Genomic DNA, 22,430 nt, shown 5'->3' on the forward strand with positions numbered 1-22,430 from the left:
TATTGTCTTTCTCTTCTTCTTTGGCTCAGAATTTGAATCTCAGATTCTTCATTCCACAGAGCGTTGTCTCTTCATTTCCAAAACACCAGTTTAACAGCTCTCCTCGTGTCTGAAACACACCTGTGTCATAGAAGGCCAGTTAGCTCAAAAGCATTCTATTTTCTCAAAAGCTGATGATGCATCTTATAATGTGCCTTATATATGGATCAATAATGGTTAATCATGAACACCGTAGTTAGGGGGCATCACTTAATGGTACGTACACACCGAACGCGACTTTTCTGTCGCTGTAGCGCCAGTCGTCAGCAGCAGGTAGCTTGCTCCTGTCGTCATTAGTCGCCACCTGTCCGGATCGAAAGTAGGTCAGTCGCCGGGGGACGTGGTCTCAAGTTGTGTGCGTGTGAATTGTGGATTTAAAGATGGCGGAGCTTGGTCACATACAAGCAGTTGCGACGCTTTGTCTTTTGGGGAAAAAAAGGAAAAAAACGACGTCTGTGGGTTCATGATGTCCTCCGAAATCACTCGCAATTCGCCGAGTTTCACCACCTCTTCCAGGAGCTTCGGCTGAATGACGAGCGGTTCCAGCGGTACTTTCGGCTGAACCCAGCCAGTTCGACGACCTGTTGTCCCGGATTGGTGCTCGGATTTCCCATCAGGACACCAACAATCCCCGCGGCTGAATGTCTGTCCATTTGCCTAGTCAATGTGTAATGTTATGAAGTGCATCGCATGCGCCGACCTTCCTGCGGGGGAACGGCGGAGGAGGGAGGCCCTCCGCTCGTGGTTCGGTAGCCTGGTCGAGAAGGCTAAGCCGCCCAAGCCCAAGGCGCGCCAGCCCACAACCAAAGGTAAGGGCAAGCGGCCGAAGATGAAGTCCTGGGACGAGTATGATGAGAGCGACAAGGTCCGGGTATCCGTGGAGGAGGACCCGGAGCTTCTGTTTGCCGACGTCCCCGCGCCGGCTCAGGACTTGGCCCTGCAGGTAGGCCCGAGTGAGGACGAAGAGGAGGAAGCGGCTGCTCCACCACCGAGACGTTTCCCACTCGACAATATGCCCAAGCTCTTCGCGTCGGCGATGGAGAGGCTGGGATTAAAACCCCCGCAGGACCCACATCCTCCTGAGGAAGAAGACTTGTCTTGCTCGGTGCACGAGCTCAAATCCAAGCCAAAGAGGAGGCCGTCGACCACGTGCCTGAAGATTCCGTCATTGTGGGGATTCCTAAAGAAGGACATGGAGGCCCCAGCGAACGTCAAGACTCCAGCCGATGCATACGAACCGTATGCAAAGGTGGACAGAGTCGACTGGAGGAAAGGCCTCCCTCCGCTGGGCGACTCGTTGGCCTTGTGCCTGGCGCCAATCCTTCACCGAGGGCAACAAGGAAGCAGGTCATCCCGGACGAGCATTCTCGCTATACTTATGCCCTGGTGGACAGGGTATACAATTGTGCGACCCAGGTCACGGCGTTGGCCAACAATATGTCTCTTCTGGCCTGCTCCATGGACAGGATGCTCTATGGCAAAGAGGACCTGACCCCAGAGGAGCTACACGAGGCCCAAGTGTCCATGGCCACCTTCTTACGGATGGTGCAGGCCTTCATCAAGGCCGGAGCCAAGCGCTGTTACAAATGGCAGCGCGGAACATGTGGCTTGGCCTTTCGGGACTGGGGAACAAAGAGAGACGCGTCCTCGCTGGTGTCCCCAATTCTGAGGACTCGCTGTTCGGTGAGGGAATTACTGAACACGTGGAGAAGCTGGAGAGTTCACGCAAGACGGCGGGCTCGCTGTCCAGCATATGGGCTCGGAGAGGAAGCAGGCGCCTCCTTAGAAACAAACAGAACACTCCAGAACACTACCAGAGAGCAAGAAATGAAGCTGTAGAAAGTCCTACTGGACATCTGGACTTGTTCCTGCGCTTCCTTCTGGGTCTTTCTCTGCAGACCAGTCAGAGTCTCCTCCCAGGTTTGTTGTCACTGACAGGAAGTAGATACTGGACACACAGCAGAGCTCATCAAGAAGAAGATAAGTGAGAAAGTGTCTCCAGAGATAAACATCCAGCTGTTCCATTGTCTGAGTGAAGTGAAGGACACATCTCTCGTGGAGCAGGTCCAACAGCAGCTGACATATAGAGCTCTCTCCACAGATTAAGTGTCGCCTGCTCAGTGGTCCACCCTGGCCTTCATCTTACTGTCCTCAGAGGAAGGTCTGGGGGTGTTTGACCTGAAGAAATACTCTGCTTCAGTGAGAGGCTGCTGCCTGTGGTCCAAGCTTCAAAGGCAGGTTTCTTTTGTTTTGTGAGTTGTAAACTCTGGGTTGTCTCTGATATTCCTTTTCTTGTTAGTTCTTTATTGACTTAGTCTTTCACGTATTTTGTTTATTTGTTTCTCTGACCCGGTCTGCCATTGACACTCTTCTTGTAGCAGCTGGGGCCTGGATGGTGTAGGTGACCTGGTGGCAGTTCCATTTATCGTGTGCTGTGCTGTCGGGGACACGTTTGCATGTTTGTGCAGCTTGGATGCGTTTTTCGGGTTCATCAGTTTGTTGTGTGGTTGGACCCGCTGTCTTAGACGGTGTCCCCCATCCTGGTGCGCCCCAGCTCCACTATAGTCTTGTTACTTTTATTTTTGATTCTTGGATTTTAGAATTATTTGTATTATTAAAGTATCTATATTTATTAACATGCAACTGGAACCCTGCCTCATGTCTCCCGAGTAAGCGGACCTGCGTGTCCTTAGTTATTATTCTGAAATTCCCAAGGTGGCGTTGTTGGACTCGTAATTTGGGCTGTATTTCATATACACTTGCACACCAACCACCGTAGGGCGCCACAAATACAACAATTGATACATTCACACAGGCTACCCACGTGGTATTGAACGTTTCTATATTTGCTTCAGACAACGGATGACTCTCTTTGCGAAACTCTTACCTTAAGCCGACATACAATCACTCACAAACAATTTACTTTCATGAGATGAGGAGCGTTTACCTCTCGCTTTTACTGCTCACCTGTGGAGCACACGGAACGACACGAGTCAGTTTTGCTCACTCAGTTGTTAACTGAGCTACGCATGCGTCACTCATGTGCCTCACGGCGCATGTGCACCACCTCCTGGATAAATAATAATCCAACTGTTTCTCACAAAACAGAAAACATATTGTGTTAGTTCAAAAAATAGGGGGTGAATGTTTTTTTTTTTTTTTTAACTAATCAGGTTATTTTCTAACCCACAACAGAATACTGAAGAACAAGGTTTTCAATGAATCATTTCTTATACATCTTGTTTCTACAACATCATGAAATATGTTTCATCCAAATGTTACTACACGAGAAATCTAACTTTATGAAACCATATGCAATATCAAATGAAATGTATGAACATTTTTGCCAGTCTAACTCGTTATGTTATGTAGGTTATCATTACACGCGAAAATATTGATAATGAAACGAATGAAATTACAGATTTTTCACAGGTTAATATTAGCTCAACGTGGGCGGAGCTCAGCCCATTCTCCAGGCTGCAGCCAGGGGCCTCTCGAGCCACATGGGGCCTCAGTGGACTACCTGTAAAATTACGACTGTCAGGCTCCCCTTGACTTTTCAAGTGAGTTTCTCCAGGATGCTTTCTCTTCATGCGGAACATTTAATGCATGTTGTCACTCTGCATGAGAGCCACATGGAGCGTACGGGGTGGAAAACTCACACAGGTGTGGAGAGTGAGAGCTCTGAGAGAGCATTGGTTGTCATGTCTATTAGTTACTAAATCAACGGGAACAAAATAAAATGTCAAAAATACAACAGATAATTGATTTTAAATGCTACGGAAATTACACATTGATCGATTAACGATTAATCGATTCACTTCATCAATCCTATCTCCTATATTTTTTTCTCCTCCATTTCTTTAAACACGTTCTCAAGAATTGGATTGGAATTGGAATAACAGCATCAGACTTATAATCCGTAGGTCCAAGGTTTAAGTCCCTGTTCGGGCAAAGTATTGATGAGCAATTCATTTTGTCCACATTTCTGGAAGTGCTTTTCGTTTGTTCTTTTTTTTTCAGTTGCAAGTTTTTTTTAACTAAGGTACTTTGTTACTGTTAATCATTCTCTGGTGAGGAATTGCAGTTATGGAAGATCACAGAAAGTATACTTGAGACAAATTCTGATTAGATTCAGGATTGTTGATCTTAAAAATAGGCCCATTAAAAAAAAACAGTTAAACTGGCAACTTTTTTCTCTCTCATGTCATTTGAACATGAATATATTAATACAGTATTCGCCAGGGGAAAGAAATGTAAGTGACAGATTTCAAGTCTTGAGCGCTTTACTCTTTCGTACCCAACAGGCAATAAAAGACAGCAAGACTGGGAAACATGAACTGACAAAGAATAGGGCAGAGAAAAGGATTTGTCAGAAGTGGGATTCGAACCCACGCCTCCATTCAGAGACCAGAAGTCCCATGGTTAGGAAGGTTTATCACCTTGAGTCTGGCGCCTTCGACCGCTCGGCCATCCTGACAACTGACCTTCAGAAGGTCGTCAGCAGATTCATAGAAACTGGAATAACCAGTTAAACCCTGCAAAGTTCAGCGATCACAGATTTGAGCAAATTTTTTGGACTGTTTATATTGATTATTTAAATCATATTTTGCTCTTTCCATCAGACTTTTATGTGCTAAGTCTCTAATGTACTTTTACCCCGCAAATGATGATTTTGTTTTTGCAACACAAACCTTTTCACGAATGAAAGCAACATCTTTGTCATGTTACGGTGTGTCAATATAAAAGTAGTGGCCTCATCACTACATTTAAGTTTACAAATAGAAAAGGTTTATTTATGTCCATTATTGCACAGCATCTCCAGAAATTAGATTGTTTTGGAACAGGGCAAACTAAATGCCTTGTTAAACAAATGTAACTTATTGACACATCATTAATCGTAGCTGGGATTTGGAAGAGTCAGCCTGCCACAAACAAGGAGCAAAGTTTTCAAGGGTCAATACTTCTGTATTTCTGAAAATCTGTCCACCCGATCTGTGAGAAACACAAAACCAAAAAAATAAGGGACCAGAGAACATTCAATCAGGATTATGGCATGTGTGTGCATTTACTGTAAATGCATTCCATTTCTATGGTGAACGTGTTCGTGTTGTGCGGCCAGCGGGTGATACACTTCTCAGGGCGTCAAGTCAGGGCAGAAGGAACCACAGAAGCAGTGGGATGCAAGCTTCGGTTTATTCCACATCAGCATAACATCGTCTCATCGCTTGGCATCGCTATCCATCAAATTGTTCAAAGTACAAACACAATAAATAGTGGCTGGATCAAGGGCGTTCCTCGTACCAGATACACTTCGTCACACACGTGCACGCCCACATTTGTCCTCCAGGCTGAGTCGCTGAGACAAGACCTTCAGGGAGCTCCAGAGAAAACAGACATTCCTGTCTACACCCCAAGTCTTCTAGCCGCTCCTCCATTCGGACACCAGAAGTCTCATGCTCATACTCTAGTACGGAATGGTACATTCGTACATGATACTCTCGTACGTAATCTGTGATGTTCATTCTCACGCATGTATACTGTCATTTGCATTCAGAAGCAACAGACCATGAACGGCAGCAATGATCCCTTTTTGAACGCATGAATGGGACATTAGGATGGAGACAACACATACAAGGTAGATAAGATAAGATAATGTGCACAAAAGAACTTGAATCTCAGATTCTTCATTCCACAGAGAGTTGTATCCTTAAACCTCTATATGAGCAGGCCGGTTAGCTCAGATGGTTAGAGCGTGGTGCTAATAACGCCAAGGTCATGGGTTCGATCCCCTTACTGGCCATTGTTTGATTTTAGAAAATTCCACCCAAATGTATTAAAGGAACGAAATACTGCTTCTCACTATAGTTCTCGCCTGCCAGACTAATGGCCAGAAACTTCCACCCACGATGTATTTTCAACAGGAAGACCTTGCCAAAAGAAAACTTTTCAGCCGTCATCATCAACCCTAACCTGAAGGGATGGATGAAGAAAAGACGAGTTAATCGGGTTTTTCAACGTTGAAAAGCCGGGACACAAATTCGGGGCTTGCTGTCAATCTGGCAGGATTGACTGAAGAACTCTAGCCACTTGATATTGGTGCCAACAGGGCATTCAAAGCTGGAATGCGAACTGTGTGGGAACAGTGGATGATAGAAGGTGAACACACGTTCACCAAGACAGGGAGACAATGCCGTACAACATACGCCTCTATCTGCCAGAGGATCGTAAATGCCTGGCCTGATATATCAGTCTCAACTATAGTCCAAACTTTCAGAGAGGCAGGAATCATCATTGAACTGCCAGACAACAGCAGCGACACTGACTCGGATCATGACGACTTTGACCAGACGGAGCTGGGCATGTTGGATGCTGTATTCGCCCGACTGTTCAATTTGGACACTGAAGAAGAAGAATTCCAGGGGCGTTGAGTTATTGGGTTATTGTTATATTGTTATTGCTTTTGCACTGTTTTGAGACTTCCTATATTCCTATATATTCCTATTCCTTACTATATCTAGTGGATACATGACGCAATCCCAGCACCGACTGTAGCTTCTATTCTATGTGCCTCATCATGTGGTACTATGGCAGGACAAAGGAGTAGGAGTCGCAGGTCAAGTTCTGTGTGTCGTTTATTCAGTCTTCACAACAAAGATTCCCCAGTGCGTGGCATACAGCCTCTATTGAATGAGTCACACCTGTGTGTCCCTACCCATCATCCCACTGGCTAAGACACCACACCCCCAAGCACCCGTTACAGTATGCCGATATATGGAGTCAGTTTTAAAAGAGGCCATTCATTGAAGGCGCGTCTTATAATCCGACGCACCTTATAGTGTGGAAAATACGGTAACCTTCAGTCTAACCAGTGATTCTTCTGTCGCCTCTGGGACTCTGCACCTGCTGGCACTCTACGTTGTGTCTGCTTGGATGCGTGTGCAGGGTGGAGAGAAAAGACACTGGCCAGCGTACGAAGATTCCGTGTTTTTTCGAAACACGACTCACATTAGTCCACCACAACCATAAACAAACACATGGACAACCAATCTTTCATTTAGGAAGCAAAAATGAAACACTATTGTTTGACTTCATGAGAAGAATATTTACTCAGTGCATGCCACACATTTCATCACAGCTTTTCTCGTCTGTATTGCTCAAGAAAGATGTTTCCAAGCAGCCGTGATCGTATAGTGGTTAGTACTCTGCGTTGTGGCTGAAGCAACCCTGGTTCGAATCCGGGTCACGGCACTCTGCTTTGCTTTTTTTTCATTCAAATTTGTAGGTTCAGGTTTTTTTGTCAAACCGATCAGGAGCACACAGTGGAACCAATCAGGTCAGTTTGATGCTGCTTGTTTGGTTGAAACAAATAGCTGCACCCACATGGCCCTTTAGGTATTTAGTTTGACGCCCCAGATGAAATATGAATTAGTGTTAGTAGAACAGAGAGAGCTGCTGACTTCCATGAAGATTTGAACTGACAGAATGAATCGACATCAAAAGCCGTATATTTAACATATTTTGCGTGCTTTCACGAATGAAAGCAGCCGCTACTTTTTTCTCGCGGTCTGAACCCTGCGCCTTATAAAACGATGCGGCTAATATATGGATATTTACAGGGATATTCCAATCAATCGGCCACCGATTATGAAAGGCTGAACTCGTAGTGATCTGTGAATGCCGACCACTGCCTGTCATTGCCGGTCACAAAATCCGATCACATGTGACAGTAGCTGTTCTGATGAGGCACCGCCCGTGGTCTGTGATGCATCCGCTCCTCCCTCCCGACTCGCCACTCGCTTGGCAATGGCGTGTCTAATGCGGAAGCTTTTTTCAGTCTGTCATGTCAAGTTTGCCTCCTGCAGCACATGCACGTTAAAAGGCCTCAACGCCACGAATTCAATACAATATTTATAACACCAGCACTTGACGGAGCACAGAGAGTTTTCTGGTGCTCATGAAAGTGAAACTGCAGGATCTAGCGGTCGCTCGCGACACTCGCCGGTCTGAGCGTGACGTTCAGAACGCGAAGCATATTGCCCGAGAAATAATCATTAATTTCACCGCACCAGATGAGCAGCCTTTCTCAGGTGTGGTTTTAAGACGGAATCAACCACGGCCGAATCCGCTGCAGTCTTGTGTGTGTCAGATGCAGCGTTTGCGGTCCACCACCTGAATCTGAAACGTTTGCAACCGTCCAGAGTGAGAACTTTCATGAGAGAGGTTGAAGACAGCTGCTTCAGCTGAGTGCTCTCTCTGTCTCTTGGAGCATCCCGAGTTTTTACAGTCTAATGAGCGTGCTCTTTGCTGGTAAAACTATTGAGCTTCGTCACATCAAACCGATGACATCACGGGCGTTTTAGTTACCTTTAAAGCGCTCAAATTACGGTTTTCGCCCGTGTGTCTGCAGCTCTGCTAACAGAGACGATCTACTGGAGGGTGAAAACAGCGCTTCCTGAACACTTTAAATGTAAATAAGATGTGAGGAGTTCATGACTGGAGTTCAGAACATTGGCAAGATTGTTTCATGAGTCAGTCTCGACACTGGACCCCGTTTTCAAAACTAGTACTAGAGGATCGTTAGAAGTGATTCTCATGCATTTTCTGTGGCGCAGACAGCAACGGTGCACCCGCGGCTGATAGAGCGGTGCGGCTTATATATGAAAAAAATCCATTTTCCTTCTTAGATTTGGTGGGTGCGGCTAATATTCTGGTGCGCTCTGTAGTCCGGAACTTGCGAAAATTTGCTTTTAGGTTCAGGTTTTTTGTCAAACCCGCACACACAGTTGAATCAATGGGGTTAGTTTGATGCTGCTTGTTTGGTTGAAACAAATAGCTGCACCCACATGGCCCTTTAGGTATTTAGTTTGACGCCCCAGATGAAATATGAATTAGTGTCAGTAGAACAGAGAGAGCTGCTGACTTCCGTGAAGATTTGAACTGACAGAATGAATCTACATCAAAAGCCATATATTTAAGATATTTTGGGTGCTTGTGTCTACATTTCCGTGGTGTTTTTTGTTCAGATATTTTAACTTAGGTACTTAGTTATTCTTTATTATTCTGTGGTGAGGAATTGCAGTGATGGAAGATCACAGAAACTGTATGGGATTCAAATTCTGATTAGATTCAGGACTGTTGATGAAAGCAACATCTTTGTTGTGTTACGGTGTGTGAATAGAAAAGTAGTGGCCTCATCACTACATTTAAGTTTACAAATAGAAAAGGTTTATTTCTATCCATTATTACACATCATCACCAGGTGTCACTGGTTTATCAAGGATAAAACTATTTTGAAAACAAATCACATTTGAGCATTAGAGTGCAGTTTACATGCTCCATCCACAGCTCCTTTTGGGATTCAGTTTGACACCTGCGTATTATAGGTATCAAGTGGGTCCACATTGACACAATGAGTTGAAAAGCTTTTGAATTCAACCTCCAGTGTTCATGTGGAAACCAGTCACACATACTCCAGTACTTCATCTGTGATGTTCATTCTCACCTTCCTCACGCATCAATAGGGTCATTTGCATTCAGACGCCTCCAACAGATCATGTACGGTAGCAACCGTCCCTATAAGAACGGGTGAATTCATTTTATATTTCCTTGCATGTTTTATATCCATGATAAAAAAAAGGTCATTGTTGAGGTTGAACCCATGATCACAATGTTATTTGCAACCCTCATTTTGACTGGAGACATTCTGCAGACCTGTCCAATGAAGAACAACATATTGGATGGGACTGAAGGCTCACAGTGATGTGAAGAAAAACAGAGAGCCATGACCCGGATTCAAACCGGGGTTGCTGTGGCCACAACACGGAGTACTAACATCGACACGATCACAGCTGCTTGGAAACATCTTTCTTGAGCAATACAGACAAAAAAGTTGTGATGAAATGTGTGGCATGCACTGAGTAAATATTCTTCTCAGGAAGTCAAACAGTGTTTCATTTCTGCATCATGAATGAAAGATTGGTTGACTCAGATTAAAAGTCTGATGCTCTACCGACTGAGCTATCCAGGCTCTCAACATGGTTTGTGGTGTGGAAGCAGGGGATGTTGCGCATCATCGGTTCAATGTACGTATTGAAGGAATGCAATACTGCTTCTCCATCATCAGTGAACCTCAATGTGGTCTTTCTCTTCTCCTTTGGCTCAGAATTTGAGTCTCAGATTCGCAGCAACGGTTTCAATCAGGTCAACCGGACGAGTAATAGTCAAATAATAAGTTTCGCCTCCTGTCCAGAAGGCTTCGTCAGTTCTCACAGTTTCATACAAGGCCACACCACCCAGCTGTTGGTTCATATATGTGGATGTCATCTGGGTCCGAATCTAAAAGGATGAAGTGGAACCCTTCACACAACACATCAACTTGGCAGACGGACACATCAAATTTACCCAAGAAGATGTGGAAAACAACAGACTACCTTTTCTGGACTGTGCTGTAAACACTGAAGCAGACAGGAGCCTGAACATCGAAGTGTACAGGAAACCAACACACGCCGACCAATATCGAGCCCAAAACATCCCCAGCTCACCTAGGGGGAGAGAGAAGGAGCAGATTCACATCAGGAATGCCCTTCAAAAATGGGGCTACCCCAACTTAACCACAACATCAAAAGGGAACACAAAAGTCTAAGAAAACAATGTCCAGTGCCGTAATGGCATTGTTTTCTCTGAGAAACTCCGAAGGATCTTTAGCAAACATGAAGTCCGGGTTCAGTTCAAACCATGCAACACCTTAAGACAGAAACTCGTCCATCCCAAGGACAAAACGCCTCACCACAAAAGGAGCAATGTGGTTTATGCAGCCCAGTGCAGCCAAGAGTCCCAGACCTTTACATTGGAGAAACTAAACAAGCTCTCCACAAACGAATGGCCCAACACAGGAGAGCCAACTCCTCTGGACAAGACTCTGGAGTCCATTTACATATAGAGGACAAGAAACACTCCTTTGAAGACAGCACTGTCTGTGCTGACTCTTGTCACCCGTCACACTGGACTGGCTCCACCCCTGTCCATCAACATCTTGTCCCATTCAGATGGCCTGATATAAGCCTGAACTCCAACCCAGCTCAGTAGAACTGACGAAGCCTCCTGGATAGGAGGCCAAACGTTTTCTTTGACAATTACTATTCCGGTTGATCCTGATTCAAACCTTTGCAGCGTGATAACCCGGATAACTGAGCACACTCACAAACAACCTCAGATTCTTCATTCCACAGAGCGTTGTCTCTTCATTTCCAAAACACCAGTATAACAACTCTCCTCGTGTCTGAAACACAAAAGCTGATGATGCATCTTATCATCTGATGTGCCTTACATATGGATCAACCGAGACAACAACGGTAAGAACGGTAAAGAGGAAATCCACTCCCACATCCTCATCATCAAATGTCCCCTTTTGCCTGAAACAGACACGATGACTGTGAGTCTTCCTCCCCATCTCATGTGTTGTTCTTCATAATCAATTGGACAGGTCTGCACAATGACTCCAGTCAAAATGACAATTGCTAATAAAGCTAAGGTCATTGGTTCAACCACGATACGAACCAATTTTTTATCATGCATGTAAAACATGCCAGAAAGGAAAAAAAAAACATCACACCTGAAATGGATTGTTGTTATTCAAGATTCTCGATTCAGGAGGTTTATTTGTCACACATATCGTTATACGCGGTACAATGCAAGGTGGAATTCTTTGTCCAATAGACCAGGGGTGGCCAACCAGTCAGAGGCTAGGAGCCACATTGTTTTACTGTGTTGCTGAAAAGAGCCACATCCTCCAAATATGTAAGGCTATAAGGCTCACCTCACACAGCTGGTCACGTGACTTCGCGGCAGTATAGTGGTTAAAGCACATCCCTGTGTGTCACAAGGTTGCTGCTTCGCTTCTGGCATATGTCTCTTGTCCATGTATTTTTAATATTCATCAATTTTAAAATTGGAATATCAAGTGGGGAGTGTTATCGTCTATATTTATATATATATATATATATATATATTTTTTTTTACGTACCTCATGTCACCAATAACATCACCCCAGTCTGTGTGTGGGAGCGATGCTGCAGACTGGACAGTCTCATCTTCGCTCCACTGAATTCAACACTACGACTCCACGATGATCCACAATGAATAATAGGTGAAACACATGCCATATGTTTAGTTTAGGGAATGACAAAGTGAAACGTGGAACTAGGTTATGTTAAATCGTGTTGATAGTGGATCTGATGACGGTCTGAGGACCGCAGCTCACATCGGCATTGAAGCACTTGCGGCCAGGTTTATTGTTTATGTTAAACTCATGTCACAGTCTTTGAACAATATTGATTGTTGGAATAGCTTTTACTTTTTCATGTTATTTCCTGTGTAAACAATCATCTGAATAGCAACTTGACCAAAATTGCTGCCAGTTCGTGGCTCATTCTGTAAAGAGTCGCATGAAAGCGGGCAAAGAGCCGCATGCGGCTCGGAAGCCTCAGGTTGGCCAGGCCTGCAATAGACAAAGAAGAAGTGTGTTCACAGGATACATACCATGATAACAAAAATGAATTTTAGAAACAGCACTATGAAACAACAGTGCAAAGTAAAAATGTAAAAAGTCATAAGTGCATAGTGCATAAATGATAATATGTAAAGTGACAGTATGACACCAGGTTATCCAACTTTGTTGAGTGGCCGGATGGCCTGAGGGAAGAAGCTTCTTCTCATCCTCTCAGTGTTGGTCCTCAGGAGGCGGAACCGGCATCATGCTAAAGTTGAAAGATCATTCTGGAACAAGCCCATTCACTAGTGGTGATATAGGGCAGTATGGTTACAGAGGGTGCACAGAAACTAAAACTCTCAAAGGAGTCCCTCAGATGGGGCTCATCTGGGTTTCGTACCTGGCACCTCTCGCACCCCAGGTCACCTGCTGAGACTTTCAATCAAGGCCTCCGAACATGGTATTGAGAAAGGAAACATCTGGCTCAGAGAACAGTGTAAAAACAGTCCACTTACTCAAGGTTACTCGATACTTGATACATGGATATTATGTTAAGTGTTTGTCACTGACAGTTTATGTCTGAAATAGACAGTCACTCAATTCCAAGACTCCTGCCCCGTCTGTGACGTGGCTTGACAGCTGTGTTGGTGAGATATTTCATTTGATCTTTTTCTTTTTTTTCATTTAAGTTTGAGTTTCCTCTTTCCACCAGCCGTGAGCAAATAGGGTCTATACCTGTGTGGGTTTGAACCACCAACCTATCAATTCATATTCTTTCATGCGTGTGAAGATTTCAGGATGTGTCAAGAAATCCTCTAATTTTGGAACTTTTCTCACTCCGGTGGCCCGGCTAGCTCAGTCGGTAGAGCATGAGACTCTTAATCTCAGGGTCGTGGGTTCGAGCCCCACGTTGGACGCAGTTTTTTATCTGCCTCTAATCTGGGTGGTCTACATTCTTGTGTCCACACGATGCACCGACTGCAGAGGCAAATCTTCCCTTCTCTGTGTGATGTTTGTGTCTCTGTCACACAAACACAGAACTCCAGAACAAATCAATGCAGTACATATACCAGGACCGTAGGGACGCTGTAATGCTCTAGCACGACGCATGTGCAAATCAGGCTCGTGTGGTAAATATTAGCACTGCAGCATAAACAAATCGACCAATGAGAGACATTGGTGTTTACAGGCGACACAGTTGATCTTTCATTGGACTCAACAATGAACTACAGGTGGTCAGAGGCACGAGAGCGTGGCCGTGTGTTTCCAGTGTTTTTAGCAGCTCTGTGGTCACCTGCTTCATGCTTCAGACTGCTGAGCTGCCTCTTGTGATTCTCTGCAATGGGCCACCAGGAGAGTCAGATGTCAGATGTGGCAGTGAAATGAGGAGTGAAAGGGGATTATAGTCACAGTGGTGCATGGAAGCTAAAGTTGAGAGATTCATCTCAAACAAGAGCCACTCATTAGTGGTCAGGCCACGAAATGGCAGCATTTGACTGTAATACAGAACTTCCACCCAATATTGAGGGGCTCATGCTGGAACTCGGGATGATAAACATGGTCCTTAAACAATTAGCCAGTGAAGCATCAGAATCTTGAGCATGATTTTCCTGCATGGAAGCTAGAGATCTGAAAGGATGTTTGCACAATTCCATCAGTTTCACGCAAAACTGACTGCTGGGTGGGAACTTATCGCTACAGGCAGAGGCAGAGCCTTGGAGTAGATAAAGTAATGGTGAAACCTGTTGCAGTGCATCACACATGTTCAAAGAAGTGAAGTTACATTCAGTACTACTTCTTGTTTTCCCCACAGGAACTGCAGAATATGGTCCCACAGTTTAACTCAACACCACAAAAGTTCCAATACACGTTTGACTCTTTGCAAGTGATTTTAACTAAGGTACTTGACATCCTTGCAAAACCTCTGTCAGAAGTGGGATTGGAACCCATGCCTTCATTTGGAGCCCAGAAGGTTCATCATTGTGACTCTGGTAGACCACTCGGCAATCCTTTCAACTCATTTTTTAGAGCATCTGTCCTGAGGTTAGAGATGATCAAAATGTCAAACCTGTATTGATTTATGGCCCCCCGGAGGTTTTATAATGGGAAGGAAAATAACGAAGGGAGGGGTTTGGACAGCTGTATAAACATCACCCTGTGTGTATATATATATATATATATATATATATATATATATATATATATATATATATATATATATATATATATATATGTTGCAAGGAGCAAAGGAACCGTCGAGCACAACCAACTCACAATGTCTGTCCCTACACCAGAGCGTGGATCACCAGTGATCAGCGAGACGGCTGTGACTGTTATTGAGGACCCGTGGATGGGTGCTGCGGCTCCCCGTAAATCTGTAATGTACCTACAGCGTACACAGGCACCGCCCGGGGAATCTTTGCAGGATGAATGGTCTCTAGAGCCTTACGGATGCCGAGGAAGATGGGGGTACACGTTCAAGTATGAAACAGCTGAATTGTACATTTATCAACTGGATGATGACGAAACCTTGAGTGCCTGTACGGAGATGGCTGTGTTATCGTCTAACGACTGGGGTGTGCTGAGAGGTGAAGCCGGAAAATCTTCCAAGGGCTGAAGAACAACAACAACAACAACGTCAGAAGGCTGGAGTTGCGTCTAACAAACCTGATCGAATGGAGAGGAAGCCGTCCTTCGTGGCTATATGACTGGCTAAAATCTCAGGATCAGGACGATGGTCCTTCAGGGCCCTCCATAAAGTATCAACAGGAGTCACGGGTGAAGAAGAAGAAGATTTCGTCCTGGAGTATTTTAATTCTGATTGCGGTGTATTTCGTACTCTGTTAACCATACCGATGGATGCTTGGAGTAAGAAAATTCAGGAGATTTCTCCGAAAATCTACGGCCTCTCCTACCATAGACGCTTATGGAATGATGCCCTTGTGTTGAAAAAAACACTGACCTTTTAGTTACGCCCCCTTTGTACCGCCTACTCACTGATGGCTGCTATAAAGAGGATTTTTTCCAGAGCGACACCCTGCAGACGTACCCGAGAGCACCCGAGACAACGATGAGGACCGAAGGTGTTCCGAGACGTATTATCTTCCTCTGAGCTGCTACAGGCGGCACTGGGTACGGAATGAACAACTCCTCGCCGACCTGTCTACTTCCTGTGGTAGAAGACGTTACCGGTGACGGTCATGAGTACGACGGTTCTAACAACGACACGCCGGACGGAGCCTGTCCTTCATTGACCATCAAAGACAACACAGACGACTCTGATGCAACTGAAATGGAAGACGTTGATGATGAGGAGGATCCTGTAGGGAGAGCAACAACCTCCTACCCCAAGAACGAAACTGTCTGCGTGCATCCGCCTGCTTCATCCTCAGCTTCTCAAGACCAAGAACCAGCAGCTAATGATGAAGCGGATGGATGGATAAGCAGTTTCTTCCTGAAAGCTGTAAAGACAGTTGTATTTCATCTACTAGGTAAAACCATGCGCAGGTATTGGAGGGAGATCTGCTACGGTTGCCAAGTAGACCATCCCAGCCAAGTACAACACAGCTGTCTTGAAGAGATGGAGGATGATTTCTACAGCCTTAACTTCTACCCGTTGATGAAGAGACTCTGTAACAAGAACTTTCTGCCTGCTATACAACACTTCTTGACCCTGAATGACGTAAAACTGGAGAAAATGAGAACCAAGGCTACAGCCGAGACAGTCTTGCTCGAAATGAGGTCTCCAAAATCAAGCGTCTGGAACAAATACATCTAACATGAGCCTGAGGATCCTCTAATTGAACGCCTGGAATCAGCAAGTAGAATCTGGAATAGAACGCCGGTCCTGAGCGATGCCACAAACACGAGATTCCCTCGTATGTGATATTTTTTTTTTTTTTACTCTCTTTGTATAAAATTACGCTCGAATCCTGACATAACCTGTTTAATAAAAACTACCAAGAAGCATATTCTGATCTCAGCTCATTCATTTCTCGTTTAGCATGTCAGTGAAACACATCATTAAAAGAGTTTATTACAATCCTCTTCACCCTGGGAGCTACAGCGGCGTGGATCGCCTTCGTCGAGGGGTGCAGGTTGAGACTGGAAAACCAGTCAGTTCTAAATCTATTAAAGATTTTTTATCAAAACAGGATGCTTACACCCTGCATAAACCGGCCAGAGTAAACTTTCCGAGAAACTCTTCAACAATTCCAGGCCGACCTATGCGACATGCAGGCATTGGCTAGATATAACGACGATCAAAATTACTTGTTGACCGTTATAGATGTATTTTCATAGAAGGCCTAAGAATTTTTTTGACAAGAGTTTCCGGGCTTTGATGGAAAGGAAGGGTATTAATCATTTTTCAACAGCGAGTGACGTTAAGGCCTCTGTGGTTGAGAGATTTAACCGCACTCTTAAAAATCGGATGTGGAGATATTTTACAGCTAAAAACACTCTACGTTACATTGAGGTTTTACAGGATCTAGTAAAGAGTTATAATCACAGCAATATAAAAATGACACCGATGGAAGTAACTAAAGAAAATACTCAGTGTTTGACAATCTTTACATTAGACTGTCGAAAGAAGGCAAAATTTAAGGAGGGCGATCATGTTCGGATATCAAAACTACGAGTTGTATTTGACAAAAAGTATGAGCAGAGTTTTACAGATGAGATATTTACGATAACTGAATGTATTCACCGCAACCCGCCTGTGTATAAATTGAAAGATTTCGATGGCGAGCCCATCCAGGGGTCATTTTATGATCAAGAATTACAAAAAAGTACAACTCGTAAAGGATAAAGTATTTCACGTGGAAAAGATTCTCAAGGAACGAGTCGTTAAAGGAGAGAGACAAGTCTTTGTCCAGTGGAAAAACTGGCCTGAAAAATTCAACAGCTGGGTAAAAGCTTCAGATTTCAAAAATATATAAGACAATCCTCCTTTACACCAGGCATCATATCATCATGTACAGCTCAAAGAACGCAGGCTTCTATGTGACTTTACCATCAAACACCAGCGCAAAAGATTTAAAGACAATTCGATTGGTACTTTCCGTGTTGATTTAGCACAACATATCGATTTAAACCGAACCCTAGAGGACCTGATTCCAACACAAACACGGCTCCCCCGAGAGGATGAGATTCAGATGCTAACACGTCGCGGCGGCATAAAGATGAATTTCATAGAGCCATGGCGAGACTTAGGGCTCCGGACCCTGACGCCGGCTCCTCAGCTCAGAGGAAAAAAGACGAATCGCGAGGGGCTGATCGACATTTCAAAACTGCAGGGACAGATATTTCCAAACTGGCGCTCCTACACCAGAAATCTGCTGAATGCACATTGGCAGAACTGGATTTATTCAGGCCACCGATGAAGCAGCTTTCCATGGAGGACAAAATTTACACTGAAATTGCTCCAGGAGCCGCTATCAGCAAAGGAGGACCGATTGAGTTTTTTATACCGGGAGACGGCGAAAAGTATCTAGACCTAAATGACACCCTTCTACACGTGCGTGCAAGAATTACTAACGCCATCGGTCTCATCAATTATCCTCTAAACACTATCTTTGATCAGTGCGATGTGGTTCTGGGGGATCGAATGATTTCGCAGCCCAGTTCTTCTCACCCGTACAGAGCTATGATTGAAACACTTCTGAACTTTTCAGGCGACACTCTTAAAACACAGTTTAGCGCCGGTCTTTTTTACCAAGACACACCCGGGTCAGTTGACTGGATCATCACTGTAAATGGTCCCAATGCAGGCCTTAATAAACGGGCAGAGTTCACGAGCAGATCCAGAGAAGTACATCTTCTCTATCCTCGCCACAGCGACATATTTTTTCGGTGAGAGACTGTTATTAAATTTGGTCGATTTAAGAATTAAACTCACCAGGGCGAATGATGTCTTCTGCCTGACCGGTCCCCGCGACTCCACCTTTCGTCTGAAAATCCTCGGAGCCTCTCTGTTTGTGAAGAAAGTCACTGTTTCGCCAGCTGTGAGAATAGGTCATGCAGCGGGTTTGTTAAAAGGAAATGCTCTCTACCCGCTCTCGCGAGTCAATGTAAAAACAAACTCCATTCCAGAAAACTCAATATGTACCCAGGAGAATTTATTTCTGGGTTCAATACCTAAATACGTGGTTTTAGGGATGCTGCATCATGAGGCATTTACCGGTAGGAGAGATCTCTCCCCGTTCAATTTTCATCATTACACTGAATATCTAGCCGTCTGTCAGGACGGCCGACAGATCCCCGCAAAAGCTTTTCAACCTCAGTTTAATAACGGGAGGAAGACATTTGAAGGATCTACCTCTATTCATTATCATTGACCGCGAAGGTTTTAACAGTGGTTATTCACTGTTTGCATTTAATCTCAATCCAGCCGACGACAACGACGCTCTCTAACTGTCTCAAATGGGAATTTAAGACTGGAGATGACATCCAGAATTGCTTCACCAAACACCGTAACACTGATTGTGCACGCTTGTTATGATTCCATTCTGGAGATTGATGCAAAAAGACAAGTGCTGGTGGACGATTATAAAAAAAGCTATGGATAGTCTCCAGTTACAGAGGCTGCTGAGAGTCTCTTGGGCGACACATTTTACGGTGTATGGCCGTCGGATAAGTTGCCTCAATTGACACACCCCCTCAGACTGCCTGCATATTTCATCATCAACACACACCCAGCACATAAACCAGGAGAGCACTGGCTGGCTGTTACTCTCGAAGAAGACGGTAGAACAATGGGGCATTTGGAATGGGGCCCTACTTTGCACATTACCATGAAAATATTTTAAAGTTTCTCAAGAAACATTCAGGCGACATCAAGTACAACAATGGTCAACTACAGCACGCTCTATCGTTTGTATGTGGTCATCATTGCGTCTTCTACCTCTGTCATCGTGCTAGAGGGCTGTCTATGGAAGAAGTATTAAGTCTATACAGTGACAATACCTTAAAAAATGACCTCATGGTATACAACTTTGTGAAAGGACATCAACAATGTCTAAAAAGTGTGTGCACACTGTCCGTGGAAACAACAAAACTGTTCTCTTCTGTATTTTAAAGACTATTGTAACGTGTGACTAATCTTATTGTGCGTGTGTGTGTTTAAAAAAAAAAATCTGTAATCTCATCGTAATTCAATAAAACATTTTATTGATGAAAAGACAATAACTGTGTACAAGACAATTATGCAGGAAACCCATCGAGGTGTTAGAAAATTTCTTCCCTTTGGTCACTACATGCGTCAAGCGTCGTCGAGGTGTCACTTTAGGGTCCTTTGGTCGGGAGACCAGCTCTCAGCTATACCTTTCTTTCGCGAGATAGAATTCGATTTAAGTCTGATATTGAGCCCTCGCTTCAGGATTGGACAGCAGGGTGAGAGGGATGTTTAGCTTTAATAATGTGACGAGAAACTCGGACCAGCCCTCAGGTAATGAAGAACTTGTTTTCTTTACGGTAGGGAAAGGTACTTGAATATATCAATCACATGAGAGCCTTTTACAGCATTTCCTTCATACATAAATTCACCATTTATATTCCAACCATCACCGTTTTTGGATATCCTCTGGATAATGTATTCAGCATTTCTTTGAGCTTTTCACGGAAGGCTATTTAGAATATCCTTACCCAAGTCATCTGTTACAGAGGGTGTTTTTAGAACACTTTCGACACGACTGTCAGAGTCATGGGGATGATCGCTGAATCCGTCTCATTGTCAAGTCAGTTACTCTCCTCTGGTCTCTCTGATCCTGTTGAGTAAAGGTTAAATATCTCTGCAATAGAGCATCGTACTTTTTAATCTTCTCATACGAGTTTAACTGAGAATCATTTAGAATGGACCTCATCTTGTCATTCAATTCATCTTCGGCAGTTACACGGATGTCGGAGGTTGGAAGTGATAACTGGTTAATTTGCTGAGGAGAGACGAGATACATTTTTTGGACAGTCTTCGTAGTGTTTTACTTCTTTACAAGTCCTCCTGTTAGATTTCCAATGATTGGAACAGCTGCCGATAGCAACGGCAACAGGAATCCTCCCGATTGCTTTTTACGAATCCGTTTACGCTTCACGCATGCCTTTATGAGCCAAGAGTTTGATGTTTTTCTTCTGTTTTTTCTTAACTGAGCCTACGGTACATTCCCCTTCAAAACATTCAGGGCGATCTCGCCAAGAGCTTGAATAAAGTCCCGACAACTACGCATCAAAATGTCTTTACGTTTCTTTGACGGAGCGTGGTATAGTTCCTTAAGTAAACCCGTGTTTCTTTTTATATGCACTGACATAACTTAAGCAGACGTTTTTGTTATGTGCACAGTGTGATGTAACCCTTCTTACCCTTTTTGAAGTGGGAAACAGTTAAACTCTTGCATAATAACGATAATGGACCAGATCAGAAAACCTCAGCTCGTTATAGCCAGTGGTACACCTCAATAAAAAAAAAACAACAACAATGTTTGTCAATCTTTTAGTGAACAAATCGGAAAGAAAACAAAAAAGCTTTGGTGAATTCAACATAGCAATAGAACATAATTATATAAGGAAAAATATATGGAAAATTACCAAAACAAAAGGCGCCAAAAAAGAAAAAAAAAACCCTTGTTTCCCTCCCCAAAGTTTGTAACGTTGGGGCCCATATGTGAACAAATGTGTTTGGTCCTACCCCACCAGTTGCCAAGTGGGAATGTGGTCGTCGACTCCAAATCTTGTGGATGAATCTTCTTTTCCTCTGGTTCCTGTGGCTCGCCACCCAGTGCACACTGGGAATTCCTCACGTGGTGCAGTCTTGACACACTGCTGTCTCCGTGGTAGGATGGTAGGATGTGGATCCAACCCGACGTATCAGGAATCGTTTGATCCGAACTAAAAAAAAACCTGACCTAAGCAGGCCAGAAGATGTGCAAAATTTCAATTAACTTGTTACATTCTACAGTCTGTCAGTTTCAAACAACTCAAAATGTCAAATAATTCAGTTGTACAACAAAAGAAAATCCAAAGGTTAATTTACCGTGATGACACCATTAAATAGATTCTAATAGGTTTCTCACATATATCAAATGACTGAGTAAATCATTCTAATAACATTATAAAACACACAGTTACGTACAGTCCTCTCACTGCTCCGGATCAGCAAGAGAAACATCAACAAGTATACTTACTAACAACACTCATCAGTCATGCACGTCAACATATAACATCAGTTCACAAAACAACATTCACGGCACTCATTAAATCACTCGGTTCACACGGCGCACCTGCTATCACTCGTTCGATTCACAGCAGGCTGGTTAGCATTTCTTTCAGATCGTGACTTCTAGCTAATGATTAGCATCACCACACAGCTAAACTCAACCCCACCAATATCAGCCGACCGCGGAGTTGGTGCTCTCACTCACCGTTGAGTCAAGGATCTCTGACCAACTCTGATTTGTTCACCTAGATCAGTCTCCCATATCGTTTTTAAGTATGTGGAGTCATTTTGAATTGAGTATATTGTTGCATATAAACCTCCACTCTGTAATGATCTCACTGCTGCCTCCAACTCTGATATCGTAATTGGCTGCTCCAAATTCTCAGCTGTAGCACTGTCAATAACTGGGATATTACGTTTTCCAAAAAAATTCTCAAAGTCAATAATGGTCGAATTCAGCTCTGAGGTGTACAATTCTTTATAAAATTCTTGAAACATATCATTGATTTTTAAAGGGTCTGCAGTTACTCCCGAATCAGTTTTTAATTTTGGAATTAGTTGTGACACTGACATTTGTTTCAACTGATGAGCTAGTAATTTACTCGTTTTCTCACCTTGTTCAAAAAAGTTAGACCTAGTACGCAGAAGCTGCTCTGTGGTATACTTCGTCATAATAACATCATCCTCTGCCTGCAA

General features: G+C 43.9%; 3 non-coding genes across 3 annotated transcripts; 2 read left to right on the forward strand and 1 right to left on the reverse strand.

Moving 5' to 3' along the window:
• Nucleotides 1-4,409: 4,409 nt before the first annotated feature.
• On the reverse strand, nucleotides 4,410-4,519 carry trnal-caa (transfer RNA leucine (anticodon CAA)). The gene is made up of 2 exons: nucleotides 4,482-4,519; nucleotides 4,410-4,455 (listed from the first exon to the last, which is right to left on the reverse strand). It is a non-coding gene; the product is annotated as a tRNA-Leu (tRNA).
• Nucleotides 4,520-5,768: 1,249 nt separating this feature from the next.
• trnai-aau (transfer RNA isoleucine (anticodon AAU)) lies at nucleotides 5,769-5,842 on the forward strand. The gene has a single exon. It is a non-coding gene; the product is annotated as a tRNA-Ile (tRNA).
• A 7,531-nt stretch (nucleotides 5,843-13,373) lies between these two features.
• Nucleotides 13,374-13,446, forward strand: trnak-cuu (transfer RNA lysine (anticodon CUU)). Its single transcript has one exon. It is a non-coding gene; the product is annotated as a tRNA-Lys (tRNA).
• The last annotated feature ends 8,984 nt before the right edge of the window (nucleotides 13,447-22,430 follow it).

Source organism: Synchiropus splendidus, chromosome 10 (genome assembly GCF_027744825.2).
Source record: "Synchiropus splendidus isolate RoL2022-P1 chromosome 10, RoL_Sspl_1.0, whole genome shotgun sequence".
NCBI lineage: Eukaryota > Metazoa > Chordata > Actinopteri > Syngnathiformes > Callionymidae > Synchiropus > Synchiropus splendidus.